Below are 13,956 nucleotides of genomic sequence, written 5' to 3' on the forward strand. Positions count from 1 at the left end.
TTTGGATGATGATTTCATCTCCATTATCCAAAGTACCCTGATTTCGACAAGATGTGGTTCATGCAAGATGGAGTTCGATCCCATCGCAGCAGGAGAGTGTTTGATGTCCTAGAGGAGCATTTTGGCTCTGGGGTACTCAGAGGCCACTAGCAAGGGCCTCGATTGGCGGATCTGAATACATGCGACTCCTTTTTGTGCAGCTATATTAGAGACAAGGTGTACAGCAATAACCACAAAACCATTGCTGAGCAGAAAACAGCCATTCAGGAGGTCATCGACAACATCGATGTTCCGACACTTCAGCGGGTCATGCAGAATTTCACTATTCGTCAGCGGCATATCATCCCCAGTGATGGCAGGCATATCGAGCACGTCATGTCCTAAATCCGAATATATGTAGTGACGTTTACATGTCAAACAAAGGTGTGCACGTCGTAATTTGTAACTGATTTAGGTTTTTTTTTTATATGGTTCAATAATTGTCACCCTATATATCATGCAAGCTACGAAAGGAAGATACGTGTTCGACACATCAATCTGTGGTTATTAGAGAAGCAACATACACTCGAATTGCTAGAAAACTGTCTGAGTTCTTTTCCGAAGAAGCGTCCCAGCATTCACCTTAAGAGATGTAGGGAAACCGTGGAAATCTGATGAACAAGCGATGTTTTGAATCCATCTCTTTTCAAATGCTAATCCGGTGTCTCATCCGACGCACGACCCCGCACGATTTCTTCCACTCCATAATACTATGACTATCAGGTTCTTGGAATCCAACAATGAATTCTGACACCAGAGCTTTCGCACCATTCAACTGTAGCCTATTACCTGACGTGAGCCTGTGATGGTTTTAAGTGTGGGTTAGATATATTCTAATAGTTCCATTATTACTCTCTAAACTACGAATAAGTATTATGATACTTTAGTAAAGAAAGTACATCTAGTGGAGCTGTAAGCGGGAGTTGTTTGACGAACTTGTGCGTGAGCGTCAATAACTGCTCTCTCTTCGAGTCAAGCGGAACTGTTTCTGCGAAAGAAATTCTCGATAAACGTGAGATGGTTTACGAAATGAGCTAAATCGGCAACATATTCAGTGTAAAATCTAATCTCTTTTTCAGTGCAGCCAGTATCAATATCAATATATCTCTCATTTGTGAGTCACTGGGGCAAATCGATATTTGACTCTACCGTGGTAATCAAAGAACTAACTGCTTTAGCCACATTTCGTGTTTCTCTAAAAATCTACAAAAGAGAATATCGATATTGTCGATGCATTATTTAACACCTGTGTGCCACTGTTCCATTTTTCCTGCACCACTGCAAAAATGGACTTCCAAGACCAATGTCTTCTTCAACAAAACTCTTTCTGTATAGGTTGTTTATCAGGGTGGTTGCTGTTATTACTGCAGAAAATTTGGTCTCCTTCCTATATCTGCTAACAGACTACCGTTCTAGATTTTAAGGTTTTATTATAAAATAAATTTAAAATCAGATACGCGCCTCCGTGACAGAGGTCGCTAACACACATCTGTGCGTTCGTACTCTATTCGGAAGTCACCTGTTTGAATCTTGGGGGTGAAGGAAGCTTTGACTGTCAAATTTGAAATGAAGTTCCCGATCACTAGACTTTGGGCTAATGTCCTGGATCAAATTACAAACCTCTGCACAGTGCCTCTTTGACATGTTAACGGCGATCTGTCCATCGAATGAGAAAGCAGAAATCGGCGGTCCTCTTGGTGCTATTCGTTAGAAGTGTGCCATGTGCCAGCACCATGTTTAACTCCCTCCCTCCCGCCTGTCATCATTATACAACATATAATATTACACTCTCTGGATATCCATTACAGTTACCTACATTCAACAGATTTGCTTAAGAAACAGCTTTCAAACACCGCGAGAAAATGTGTGTCAATTCCTAAGGGACCAAAGAGCTGAGTTAACTGGTCCCTAGACTTACACACTACTTAAATTAATTTATGCTAAGAACATCACACACACCCATGCCCGAGGGAGGTCTCGAACCTCCTTCGGGAGGGGCGGCGCAATCCGTTTCACAGAGCCTCAAACCACACGGCCACTCCGATCGCCAAACACCGCGAGAAAAGCAGCCATTGTTCGTGGAGGAAGAAGAACCTTTCCAGTTATGTGGCTAAACCTCTCGGTGATTTCCAGCCAATAGTGACATAAGACTGATTATCTTCTTGTAAAATTACACTTCATTTCCTGGAAATTATTAGTGCAGACTCATCGGCGTGGAAAAAGTTGTTCGAGTGTCCAAAACAAAACGTGGGAAGGACATTTTAAATCATTCTGTCCTCTTCTATCATTTCACGTCTATTTCTCGACGTGAGTTTCTATACTCATGGTATCGTATTAGTCTCTGAAATTAATTCGCTTACACACTAAAATTTCTGAAAACTGTTAACATCTAAAATTTATCCAAACTCATAAAATGTGTGGCAAATTTAATCAGCAAGCGCATATCAATAACGCGCAGGGGAACTATGAGCATAAGTCTAGCAACGCATTCTGGAAAGAGATATAACAGCAGAAACGCAAAAGCCAATGCCAATATGCCCTGATGGCATCAAAGAGCGCAACATCAAGGTGTAAGTGAGTCTGAATTGCCAGTTCGATCTGTCTCTGGGAAATGCATTTTTTACGTCGTTGTAACTCTATGATACTGGAGCGCAATGGGAACCAGCGGATAAAGGAGGTTCATACAAGAAGTTAAAGTATATTTATTGCTCCGTGCAGCGTAACTGGCCCATGGTATGGCTGCTGTGTTACCCACATAACTGCTGTGTTACCCACATACTCATAACAGGCCACATCGCTTCGTCGACAATGTTGGGTCGATAATGGATTGCAGTAACGAATGGGGACACGTGTGGTTCGCCCCTTCTATGTCCGGTACTTTGGGCCAAACTGGAAGTAGGTATCGTATTGTGTCGGTTTCCAGCTCACATGTGAAGCTCTAATGAAATATACGCCAAACAATCCGCAAGAACATTACTCTTTGTATTCTCGTAGTATATTTAGTTACAGTGAAGTTTCTAACTCGAATTAATGCAGTACCCTCACCGAACCTCTTTCTCAAGTATCCTATTGTCTTATTACTTTAGTTTAATAACTCATCCCCGCAAACATTTCTCAGACAACATGCAAGATGGTGTCTAGAACTATTAAATCACAAAAGAGGTAACAGATTTTAGTTTTTTTTTTGTGGTGTTGTGTTGCATAATCATGACAAGTCTAGTCTCAAAAGTCTGTTTTCATACCATGTTACCTAATACTTCACATTTAAGCGTGTACAGATCCCCGTCTAAAGCTTTCTAGTTAGCTAGTACATCAGCGCTCTTTTAGTTTTCAACAAGCTTTCATGGTTTCAACTGACCATGTTTCGTGTCCCAAAGTTACTGTGTTACCTACCTTATTCTGTCCTAGGTAAGTATTTAAAATGTTTTTCACTAAACGCAGAAGAGTTCCTCCGGTGAGGAAAGCTTTGTTCGTATGTTGGAAAATACTTCTGTTTTCAACATCATTCTGCACTCTGGATAGTAGAACTCTACGTTCCAGTGCAGTAGCCTTGGTAAGTTATATTACAAATTTTACAACTCTCTCCTTTAGTATGACATGAAAGTTTCTGGTTTGTTTAACGTTTCTGTTAGGTTTGTCACAGGACAGTAAATTAATTCAGCTGAATAACTGTTTAATCCTATTAAAGCTGCAACGATTTTTGCTTTTATTAATATCGTACCTGATGTACCAGGAACTGCAAGTTGTCTGAAAGTCGACATCGATTACATAGGATTTCTTTTTATTGAATTGCTGCTGAGATACTAAAGTTTCTGACCCTTTTATTAGAACATCAAACAGGTGTCAGTGGCCTGAAGAATCCCTGCAAATGGCTATGGAAGATGTAAGGACTGGTGGAATGAATTGTTTTAGAGCTTCCCAAGAATATGGGATCCCATATAGAACTCTGAAACGACGTCTGGTGAAGAAAGATGAAAGGAAACATGGCATGGGCTCACAAAGTAAGCAGTATTCTATTAATTATAATGTTTTAGGTTAGACAAGAGACTATTATTACTTTGACTGTGGTATCAAAATATTCCGTTCTAAGATTTCTTCTGTTGTGTGACGATAAGTTACATGTCCGGCATAGTTGTAAAGTAGACCCGTGAATGGAGAGATCTAATACTACATTTACTAAGTGCTCTGACTAAACAACAATGTGAAGCGACGTTAGAACTCAATCCAAAATTCATTTGTTGAAAAACTCATCTCATTGACAACGGGAACGTAGCGTTGTTTCGGTGCAAAAAACTCACGTGATCTTGCTCAGTATCTTATTATGTCGCTCTCCAGTTAAGCGGTTCAGCAGTATACACTTACGGAATTATTGTATGTAAACCACAGATGGACATGTTAACGCTACATTCTTCAACACCCTGTGAAACCCCAATGGTGAAAGGTATCAGATAAACAGCGAGTATGAAGACATTAACCTTTATCAAACTATAAATTAGGGAAAGTTAGTCGCCTAATCTCAAGTCACAGTCCTATGGTCTCTAGGAAGCATCATCAAACATGTTTCCAGTATGACTTTAGAATAATTATTTTGAACAAAATGAGATACTTGTAGAATAAATTTTAGTGTAGCTAACGGTATGATTAATGAAACCTTAGTCTGCTTAGTACCAGCACTACAATGAGGGCACGTACTTCAGAATTATTGTCTTTATTCTCTCCCTGTTTCAGTCAGGAGTAAGAATACACTGATAAGCCGAAAGATTATGAGCTCTGCCCACTGAGACTTTGGATGCCGCCTGGTGGCGTTGAGGGCACGTGACGCGGTAACAAAAGTATGTTAGCTGAGCAGACAGGGCCGAGAGATGACCCTAGAGAAGATATGGACTACAAATGGGGAAAGCCCTTGAGACAATCGACGGCGACGAGAGGCAGATTATTATTCCACAGACACTGTTAAGATTATCTTGAAACTGCGAAGTTGGTCGAAATTTCACGTACTACAGTCGTGAACATCTACGGAAAGAGGTAGACGGACAGTGCAACAGCCGCTAGGCGGTAAATGGTCGGGCCGGCCAGAGTGGCCAAGCGGTTCTGGGCGCTACAGTCTGGAACCGCGCGACCACTACGGTCGCAGGTTCGAATCCTGTCTCGGGCATGGATGTGTGTGATGTCCATAGGTTAGTTAGGTTTAAGTAGTTCTCTGTTCTAGGGGACTGATGATCTCAGAAGTTAACTCCCATAGTGCTCAGAGCCATTTGAACCATTTTTGGTAAATGGTTGGACGTCCATGACTCTTCACAGAACGTGGGGTTCGGAGGCTTCTCTGCTCTATAAACAATTACGAATCCATTGGGCACGGGATCATCGGGATTCGACCGTCGATCAATGGAAACCTGTCGGCCCTTCGGATGAATCACGTTTTCGCTACACTAGGTCGATGGTCGTCTCCAGAAACGCCGCCATCCAGGTGAATGGCGGCTCGAAACGTGCAGCGCGTCACGGACGCAGGCTGGTGTGAGCAGCATTATGCTAACGGGAGACATTCTGCGGCGCTTGCATGGGACCTGTGGTAGTAATCGAAGACACGCTGACAGCTGCCAACCACCTGCATCCCTTCATGCTTGATATCCTCCCCGACGGTTATACCATCTTTCAGCAGTATGACTGTCCGTGTCTCAGACCCGGAACCTGCTACAGTGGTTTAAGGAGCATTATAGTTAATTCAAGTTGATGCCTGGGTTACCAAGTTAGCCTGATGTAAATCCTACGGAATCCATCGAGTCGCTATCGGGCACCATCAGCGAGTACGCAGATCATCGAGCCGTTATTTACGCAAAATACACTACTGGCCATTAAAATTGCTACACCACGAAGATGACGTGCTACAGAAGCGAAATTTAACCGACAGGAAGGAGATGCTGTGATAAGCAAATGATTAGCTTTTCACAGCATTCACACAAGGTTGGCGCTGGTAGCGACAAATACAACGAGCTGACATGAGGAAAGTTTCCAACCGATTTCTCATACACAAACAGCAGTTGACCGGCGTTGCCTGGTGAAACGTTGTTGTGATGCCTCGTGTAAGGAGGAGAAATACGTACCATCACGTTTCCGACTTTGATAAAGGTCGGATTGTAGCCTATCGCGATTGCGGTTTATCGTATCGCGACATTGCTGCTCGCGTTGGTCGAGATCCAATGACTGTTAGCAGAATATGGAATCAGTGGGTTGAGGAGCGTAATATGGAACGCCGTTCTGGATCCCAACGGCCTCGTATCATTAGCAGTCGAGATGACAGGCATCTTATCCGCATGGCTGTAACGGATCGTGCAGCCATGTCTCGATCCCTGAGTCCGTTGTGAAATCTCTCTGGTATTGCAGATAGCGGCTACTGTAGTCAGTTGCAGATGACGCTCGAGGCCGGTAACATAAACAGTTATTGTCCGTTTCGCTGTGTCCTTTATTTCTCTGTGCGGCGAATTTATTATGCACTAGAGAATGTCTGAAGCTTGTAGTGGAAGTATGCAAAAAATCATGGCTGTTAAACGGAAAGTTCAGCGATTTGCCCATGTTTTTCATGCTCCGATACGTGACTCTGTGCTCCCGGTGGGAGAATATTTCGAGAAGGAGGGAGACAATGATGCAACTCTATTGCCTCTAACGAAGGTAGTCGAAAGAAATGCAGACGCTTTTAAGACATGTAAAAATACCTTCGTCAAAATTTTAAGAAGAAATACTGTACAGAATGGGGAGATTTTGGTTCATACAAATGGTGGACACGCGGTAATAAGAGAAGCACAAAACCACGCGTAAAAACTTGGACCCTTTTCAACAATATGCTGTTCGTCGCCACATATGTGTATTTTTCGAGAAGAACATTTGTAAGTGGGCTGTTTAGGTTTTTATGTTGGTAACGCCATGTAGCGCTCTATATGAAAATCACTGACTGTGCTGTGTGAAGGCTGTGGTTGGTTTGCATTGTTGGAGTAATATTCGCCATTGTAGTGTTGGACAGTTGGTTGTTAACAGCGCGTAGCGTTGCGCAGTTGGAGGTGAGCCGCCAGCAATGGTGGATGCGGGGAGAGAAATGGCGGAGTTTTGAGAGCGGATGATCTAGACGTGTGTCCCTCAGAGACACAGTAAATTTGTAAGACTGGATGTCATGAACTGCTATATATATTATGACTTTTGAGCACCTTTGAGGTAAATACATTGTTTGTTGTCTATCAAAATCTTTCATTTGCTAACTATGCCTATCAGTAGTTAGTGCCTTCAGTAGTTTGAATCTTTTATTTAGCTGGCAGTAGTGGCGCTCGCTGTACTGCAGTAGTTCGAGTAACGAAGATTTTTGTGAGGTAAGTGATTTGTGGAAGGTATAGGTTAATGTTAGTCAGGGCCATTATTTGTAGGGATTATTGAAAGTCAGATTGCGTTGCGCTAAAAATATTGTGTGTCAGTTTAGTGTTGATCAGAATAGGTAAAGAACGAAATGTCTGAGTACGTTCAGTTCTACTCAGCTGTTTGAAAATCAAATAATGTAAGAGGTTTATCTGCATAGTAATTCATTAAGTTTTCTAAGGGGACGTTTCACAGTCAACTATAAAAAAAAGTGTGTTACTCTTGGAGAGGCAGTTATTCAGTGGTAGCAAGGCGTCTTTGTTAATGGTTGTCAGAGCCTACGGTTTTCGCTACAAAAAAAATTAATGGACGGAAAATTACAACGGCGAGAGATGAATTGTAGTGTAGCGTTCTCGATTTTCAAGGAACTTCGTTAAAGTGCCGTTTGAAGACACTGTGTGGCTCCACAAAACCTGGATATACACCGGTCATTCTGTCAGAAAACACTGGATAGATGACGGCGTATGTAGAAGTTCTGCTGTTCCCGTGGAAATGGCTCAAGAACTATTGTGTTACACTATTGATCTGCATCTGTTTCGTGCTTAATTTTCTCCTTGTTTTTAAATCAAGGAAAACAAGCGACTGCCAAGAGGAGATGAACAACCGAGATAGTTTTCTGAAGTGGTTCATGGGACAACTATTGGAAAACCTAAATCGGTAATCTATTTTTGCATTGGATAATACCTCCCCCCGCCCCCACCCCCTACCATTCATTTACTAAAGATAAAGCTCCAACAAAAAAAGCCGACAGTGTTGAATGACTGAAACGCCACAATGTAAAAATTCAGGAAGACTTTGTAAGGCACAGCACATAGAGGAAAAAAAAAACAATCGACAGTTTCAACAGTATGTTCTGGACGAGATAACTAATGAACGTGGTCACAGTCTTCTTAGGTGTCCACTATACCACTGCCACTTCAACACCATCGAAATGATTTGGATACAGATTAAAAATTACGTGGCAACGAAACACAAAAGCTTCACTGCGGCAGAAATTCAAAGAGTGTTAGAGGAAGCAGTGGCACAGACAGCGCCAGAGAATTGGAATGATGTTGTGCGCCATACAGAAAAGCTTGTTAAAGAAGCATGGAAAAGTGGAGGGAGTTGAGAGATTAATATTGAAAATGTAATTATGTCCTCGGGCAATTCCAGTTACTCGTCCAATGACCAGAGTTCAGGTTTACTATGTCAAGGAATAAAGTGATTCAGAAAGAAGTGGCACTTACCCTCTGCTTTCATTCGTCTTTATTTTTGTGTTTGTGTTTCGTATTTTTGACGGAACGGCGTGTACTGCATTTGCACAATAAATCTAATCTTATTATTAAGGTATACTCATCTACACAAATATAAAACTCTACATGCACACTGCAGCGGTTGGTAAGTACTCAAGCAGTTGATATTATTTTAATGTTGTTAGTTATTGAGTTTACATGAACGATTCAGATCCATTTTCACACGCTTCTCGTGTCGAACACAACAGAACGAGATTTATTCTGATTATTGTGAAAGACTATTGCGCTACCTGTTGCTTTTGTTTCGATATAAAAATGACGGGATCACGATGTCATTTTACACACGGGAGTGCATCTGTTAAGCCACAACGACATTACGATCCTATAAAGGGAACTCAATACCGTTAAAATAACGTTCAAAGGCGGCGTGAGAACGTAGTGCTGCAACCAGACTGCGCCCGCACGCACTGGGGAATCGACATCGCGCCTTTCCACGCTCAACAGCGCTTCGCTGTCAATCACTCTGTCATTCTGATCCGGGCACAACGTTACGGTTTAATGTTTCCACCTGCTTCTTTAACTTTCACACGATACACATTATAATAATTTTACAATCTTATTCTTGAGTTATGATTCGGTATGCCATCTCACTGAAACTGAGAGAAATCTTTCATCGCCTGTGCATATCAGATTTTGGCATTGCCTTACCTCAGTCTTGTTAAATATTCACGCGTATACATATGCAGCTGATTCGTGCTAGGTCAAAGTTTGTGTTTGACTACAGCAGATCGTTATGATTACTACGTAATGAAACTGTATTATGACTGCATCTTACAACTGGTCTGTTATTTCGGTCCCATTTCGTCTCATACAATTTGTATGGACACATTGAAATGTACTTAGCCTTGTGAGGATTGGTCCAGGTAGTTGGAGGAGTCTCATGTAATGACGAAGACCCCTAGATTGAAGAAATTTGGGTACGGAATTCGAGTTCCGGCAGACTTGCCTCCCACGTGGTATCAGCGAGTAGAACAGTCAGGAGAGGGTAAAATAATACTTCTGCACTATGTGCCCTTTGCCACACCCCATGGTTCGCAGAGTACAGGGGTAGACTGATACCTGATGATCACAACTAATTTTGTAAACAGCATCTACTGTGCACACTCACCAGCAAGCGGGAAGGCATACTTAGGAGAGGACGGTACTGGTGTAATGCAAAAATCATCAACTTTGGTATTTCATTAATTTGTTAATTATTCTGTAATTTAGCTTTTCAACCGTATCAATAACCAATGACAGACGCCGTTTTTGACCCTGGCCCTATCAGTCTGACTCGTTCCAGTATAACAACCTACAGAAACTTATTTTTGTCCACGCTTAAGACTAAGGTTCTAGGACGCAATGTTTCCTCTGTTGAATATGTTGTATGCAACAGCTCTCTCTCTCTCTCTCTCTCTCTCTCTCTCTCTCTCTCTATCTCCCTCTCTCTCTCTCTCTCTCTCTCTCTCTCTCTCTCTCTCTCTCTCGCATTCATAACAAATCCTCTCATAGTGCAGCCACTCAATACTTCTTCACCAAGTTTTTGTTTCCATGTACTTGATTACCTACAGTGTTTTGAGTCAGAGCAACGTAATTAGCGTTTTGGGTCAGTGCAACTTAATTTCAGAGTGGCATTTAAGAAAACATATTTGTTGTCCAAAATTACATTAAACGACAAATGTTTGTGTTTGTGACGATACATATTCTTCCAGCCTCTTCGTTAGTCGTCTTTTTCCTTTTGTATCTCATCAAGCATACCTCTTAATGCTATCAAATGTAAAACTTTGACGAAAGCACTGGTCAAAATTGAATAATAAAACTAAACTGTTGAATGAAATTCAGGAACAAAAGATACTAAAGTTTAATCACCATTAAAACGCTTTGTTCATAAATACATACATATTGTTTACTAATGTGCTGTTGTACATTTCTCTTATACCACTCTCAACACCAAAAAAACACCAACTATGATTTTCGGAAGAACAATGGTAGTGGAAGAATCTGTTGCATTCAGTGAACGTATTCTTACCCATAAAAAACCGGTTTTTTTTAAGTCTGAACTTTGCTCTTCAAAAATAAATGTTATTGCCAAGTGTTTAAATGATCACTGAGCCACAGTTTCTATACATTTCTTCTTAGTACCTGATTGATGCATTTGTGCATGCCAAATATGCAGCACTTCAAATAGAAATTGTACCATTCCTTTTCCACATGACTGCCCCCCCCCCCCCCCCACGTTTTCATCATCAAAGGCATCGTAAAATAGGCCTCAAGGCCAAGCAGATAGCGAGCATGCTGCGACAAGTACTTACCTGGAAATCGAAAAGGATGAATGAAGTGCGTAAAAATTTCCTTCTCTAGCCGTCACGGAACTGGCAAAAAGTCTTAGTCACTTTAGAAATGGAGGGAAGTATACGGGGTAGGAAGGGGGGAGGAGGCTAAGAATTGGAGATGGAGACCGAAGGACCAATACAACAAGCAGGGTCCAATGAATGTAGGTTGTAGGAGTCATTCGCAGACGAAGAGGCTTTCATAGGACAGAGTAGCTTGGAGAGCTGCATCAAACCAGCATTCGTATTGAAGACCACAACAAAAACATCAACAAACTTATCATTTACTTGCAACTCAGGGTTATATTATTGGTTCAGCCTTTCGCACCATGGGGTACATCAACCCTGTCAAAGTTTGTCTTAATTTGAAACATAAGGAATAAACAAATTCTAAAAATTATTCAGAAGGTCTTCGTGTAATTAATTTGATTGGCGTGATGCAGTACTCCTCTCTTCCTGGCCAATGCAAATCTTGTCTCTGTACGCAGTACACACATGGTCTACAAACTGACCGACCTTTTCTTAACTCTCACGCTTTTATTTCTTCTCCCTTCAGCTTTCTCCAGCTCTGAGTTAACCACTACTGGGCGTAACAAGAGTGTTCCTTATTTTGCTAAAGTTCTCCATAAGTTTCTCTCCTGCCTCATTCCTTCCTGTACCATTTCGTTTTACACTCTACAAGTTCATTGAAAGAATATCTTCTGAGGATCCCGCCTTCAGGAAAACGCAATTGCTTCTTATTCATTATTTTGTATCCACGATTCGATGGCGTTGCGGTATGCTTAGTCTTAGTCTCCTTAGTTCAGTTAGCACTATATTTGGCTTCTCCTGTTGCTTTCTGGCTTATTTAACGCAGGAGTTGATTTAATACACGTTATGACCGCGGTTCTTCATCCAAACTATTAGAATTATTTTTAGTTATTTTTAGCCGTCCATATTTGAGTATGTTACTGTAGTTTTTCTGACTGAGTGACGCACTGCAACACGAGCAACCTATTGTGCTGCTGACTAAAAATACATGAAACCACTGAGAATGACGAAATAATTACGAAACAGTGCATAAAAGGACACTGTGTTTCGCTAAATGTGGAATCCTCAAACATAGATTCACTTTTAATGAAATACAGGTCTGTATAATGAGCGATACGCGGAAGCAAAATTTCAAGATGAATATTTGAATTTTGTTGAATTTTCTGCTTTACAGGTACATTTCAAATAGTTGCTTTTTCGAAATTTCCGTAATCTGTGTTTCACTTCCGTACTTACATCGTTTGTTAAAGAAAGCTTTCTGTGAGGGCGCCAACCCACTACTGATGTCTCTTTTGTTTCAATCTAGTGCATCATACATATACTCGCAGTTTCGACATAGGTACTGTTAATAACTCAACAGTCTGGATATCACGGAATTTATTTTCGCCGGCCGTGGTGGCCAAGCGGCTCTAAAAAAAATGGTTCAAATGGCTCTGAGCACTATGGGACTCAACATCTTAGGTCATAAGTCCCCTAGAACTTAGAACTACTTAAACCTAACAAACCTAAGGACATCACACACACACCCATGCCCGAGGCAGGATTCGAACCTGCGACCGTAGCAGTCCTGCGGTTCCGGACTGCAGCGCCAGAACCACTAGACCAGCCAAGCGGTTCTAGGCACTTCAGTCTGGAACCGCGCGACGGCTATGGTTGCAGGTTCGAATCCTGCCTCGGGCATGGATGTGTGTGATGTCCTTAGGTTAGTTAGGTTTAAGTAGTTCTAAGTTCTAGGGGACTGATGACAGAGCCATTTGACCCAATTCCTTTTCTAATTTCTTATTCACCAGATAGTTCCATTAATTATCCATTTTAATTAATAACTTCATATCCCATTTACTTTTAAGAAGTAACGAGTTCATTCGTAGTATTTGGTACCACCCAATGTTTATTAATGATGTCTGGTTGATGAATTAACTGAAAAAGGTCTGAGTCCATTTTTGTTCATTTTCTAACGTTAAAGCTTTTAATATTTTCTCATTTGTATGTAGCAAACTGTAGGGAGAGTATTGCACCTTCAGAATAGTGTACCTTGAAACACCCTGTTTTTTGTTCGGTATTTCCAACTAGTGGGTGATTTTAGAGTTACATGCTTGAAAAATGTTCTGGAGGCCATCGTAACCAATATCTGGCATTTTCTGCTGTTTTTATTTTTGGGAGATACCAGCTTGTGTTGGGTGTAGCTTTTGTAATTATTTTTAGTTCTACATATGTAAGTGATGCATAATATATTAAAAATATTTGAAAGGTGTTGTTAATCCTTCAGCAACAGAATTTTATGGTGAATAAAATGCCACATGCTTTTAAAATTATTTATGTAACATGTGGACAGTTTCGCCTCAATTCGTGGGTCGTGCGCCATCATGCACCTTGAAATGGAAGTGGGTATTCTACCATGAAACACGTAATATTTTCAAATGAACTTAGCTTCTTCAACGTCTTAATAATTCTACTTGTCTTGAAAATGTAAATTTGTGTTAGTTTCCAATACCTTCTGTTCAAAAGTATTTTCAACTTTTAACTGGCTTTTGATAAAACTTCTACTTAATTTGATTTCGTTTACTTATTATTGGTATACAGTGGAGCAATAATGTAACAGACATTTAAACACAGTTTTCACAAGATTTTATCGAATGCAACACTAATGAATTTCGATAGACTATTTGTTTCTAAGTACATGATCGTGTTGTACAAATTTTTTCACATGTGGAAAAAGCTTACTTTTCCGGAGCAGTTTTTGTAGTTTCCGAAAAATATTTAACCACAAAGAAGTGAATGACATCATTTAACAATGAAATCAGAAAATAAATTAAACTTGTGTTATGGAGGTGGCTAGAGAAAAATGAGTGAAAAGCGTTGAAAGATACAAAACTATTTCCTATAGCGTA

The sequence above is a fragment of the Schistocerca serialis genome, chromosome 1 (assembly GCF_023864345.2).
Source record: "Schistocerca serialis cubense isolate TAMUIC-IGC-003099 chromosome 1, iqSchSeri2.2, whole genome shotgun sequence".
NCBI lineage: Eukaryota > Metazoa > Arthropoda > Insecta > Orthoptera > Acrididae > Schistocerca > Schistocerca serialis.